At 43.1% G+C, this 2,759-nt stretch overlaps 1 pseudogene; it reads right to left on the reverse strand.

The window, feature by feature from the left end:
- Positions 1-489: 489 nt before the first annotated feature.
- On the reverse strand, positions 490-1,493 carry LOC129012786 (large ribosomal subunit protein uL10-like; annotated as a pseudogene).
- Positions 1,494-2,759: the final 1,266 nt, after the last annotated feature.

Genomic DNA, 2,759 nt, shown 5'->3' on the forward strand with positions numbered 1-2,759 from the left:
AACACAGCTGTATTCCTGAAATAAACTTTTTAGATCATCACTTATTATTCTTTTGATAAATATTATATTTTATTTACTAGTATTTTAGAATTTTTTCTCATATTCTAAGCCAAGCCTGGTATATGCCCCTTCCTTTTAGTCATAGGTTTAGATTAAAATCATACTGGCTTCACAAAATGAATCACAGAGATGTCTATTTTTTTTCTATGAACCAAAATAGTTTCAATAACATCAAAATTATCTGGCCTTGAAAGATTAGATATAATACAGCTGAATCTATCTGGTTGTGTCCCCTTCCGTTGTTAAATCTTTAATCAGCTTTTCAGTCTCTGTCATTTAGTTGTTCTATTCAACCTGCAACATCTTGATATCCATTAGTTATCATTTATATTTTGAAAGGAAAATACCCCCCTTTTTTTCTTTAAATAAGTAAGCCTTTATTTCCTTGTTTTGCAAATAGAGCTGGCTAAGTTGGTTGCTTTTTGGTGATTAGTCAAAGAGACCAAATCCCATATCCTCGTCTGACTCCTCCGACTCTTCCTTGGCTTCAACCTTAGCTGGGGCTGCAGCAGCAGCAGGAGCAGCTGTGGTGGCAGTGGCCACAGGAGCAGCAGCCACAAAGGCAGATGGATCAGCCAAGAAGGCCTTGACCTTTTCAGCAAGTGGGAAGGTGTAATCCATCTCCACAGACAAGGCCAGGACTCATTTGTACCCGTTGATGATAGAATGGGGTACTGATGCAACAGTTGGGTAGCCAATCTGCAGACAGACACTGGCAACATTGCAGACACCCTCCAGGAAGCGAGAATGCAGTTTCCTCTGTGACATCAAGCACTTCAGGGTTGTAGATGCTGTCATTGTCGAACACCTGCTGCCAGCCCAAAGGAGAAGGGGGAGATGTTGAGCATGTTCAGCAGCGTGGCTTCACTGGCTCCCACTTTGTCTCCAGTCTTGATCAGCTGCACATCACTCAGGATTTCAATGGTGCCCCTGGAGATTTTAGTGGCGATACCTAAAGCCTGGAAAAAGGAGGTCTTCTCGGGCACGAGACCGGTGTTCTGGGCTGGCACAGTGACTTCACATGGGGCAATGGCACCAGCATAGGCAGCAGCTGGCACCTTATTGGCCAGCAACATGTTCCTGATCTCAGTGAGGTCCTCCTTGGTGAACACAAAGCCCACATTCCCCCGGATATGAGGCAGCAGTTTCTCCAGAGCTGGGTTGTTTTCCAGGTGCCCTCGGATGGCCTTGCGCATCATGGTGTTCTTGCCCATCAGCACCACGGCCTTCCCGCGAAAGGACATGCGGATCTGCTGCATCTGCTTGGAGCCCACATTGTCTGCTCCCACAGTGAAACATTTCGGATAATCATCCAATAGTTGGAGGATCTTAAGGAAGTAGTTGGACTTCCAGGTCGCCCTGTCTTCCCTGGGCATCACGGCAGTGTGTCAGGGATTGCCACGCAGGGTTTAAAGATGATGTCACTTCCACGAGGACACCTGGCGAGAGAAGAAAAATACTCCTTTTTAAAGAAGGATTTTCTTTTTGCCGTAGCATTCATGTAAGCGCTTATAATTCTTTTTTTTTTTTTTTTTTGAGGCGGAGTCTTGCTCTGTTGCCCAGGCTGGAGTGTGGTGGTGCAATCTCGGCTCACTGCAACCTCTGCCTCCCGGGTTCAAGCAATTCTCTGCCTCAGCCTCCCAAGTAGCTGAGATTACAGGCACCCACCACCGTGCCTGGCTAATTTTTTTTGTATTTTTTGTAGAGATGGGGTTTCACCATGTTGGCCAGACTGGTCTTGAACTCCTGACCTCGTGATCCACCCACCTCAGCCTCCCAAGGTGCTGGGATTACAGGCATGAGCCACCGCACCCAGCCTAGCTCTTATAATTCTTTTAATTTTTCTTGAATCTGTAGTTATGTCTCATTTCTGATTCCTAGTCTTATATAAAGAGTTCTTATAAATTAAAACAAAATATTTTTCAACAAGGTGAATACTACACTGAAGATAGGCAATAGCCAAGCATGAAAAAAGAAATGCAAATGGTCACTAAACAAATTAAAAATATTTAATCTCACTGGATATACAATAAATGTTAGTCAATGCTGGCCAGACATACCATGTTGTAAGAGAAGCTACCTGCCCACAGCTTCCTGAAATCAAGATAGACATGTAAGCAAATGGCATTGAGACTAGTTGGAGAAGTTGGGTTCCTCCCTTCACCTTCCCAACGAATGGAATGGGTAATAGTTGGGGCTGGTACCCTTAGGTTAAAGCTGGAGACTTGTTCTCCAAAGAATGGATAATCTGCCTGTCACAGCATGCCCTGTAGACCCAGCTACTTAGGAGACTGAGGCAAGAGGCTCACTTGAGCCCGTGAGTTTGAGGCCAGACTGGGCAATATAGCAAAACGCTGTTTCTAAAACAATAACAAAAAATTTTTTAAAGAATGAATAATCTAATATTAAAAATAAATAAATAATAAAGAATGGATAGTCTACTCAAAAAGGGCTCCTAGGGAGAATATTGAGACCTGAGAGAAAAATACTGAGTTTCAAACACAGAGAAAAATGTTAAGACACAGAGTTCTATCCAGAGGATGAAATACACCAAAGACTATCACCACAGAATTAATAATTATTTATTTCTCTAGAATGGTAGAGTATAAATTACCTTCCCAAGTACTTGGATTTCAGTACTTGGATCACCAGCTTGCCTAATTCATACCTTCCCTTCCTAGAGAAAAATCTATCTGTTG

The sequence above is a fragment of the Pongo pygmaeus genome, chromosome 15, assembly GCF_028885625.2.
Source record: "Pongo pygmaeus isolate AG05252 chromosome 15, NHGRI_mPonPyg2-v2.0_pri, whole genome shotgun sequence".
In the NCBI taxonomy this organism is placed as follows: Eukaryota; Metazoa; Chordata; class Mammalia; order Primates; family Hominidae; genus Pongo; species Pongo pygmaeus.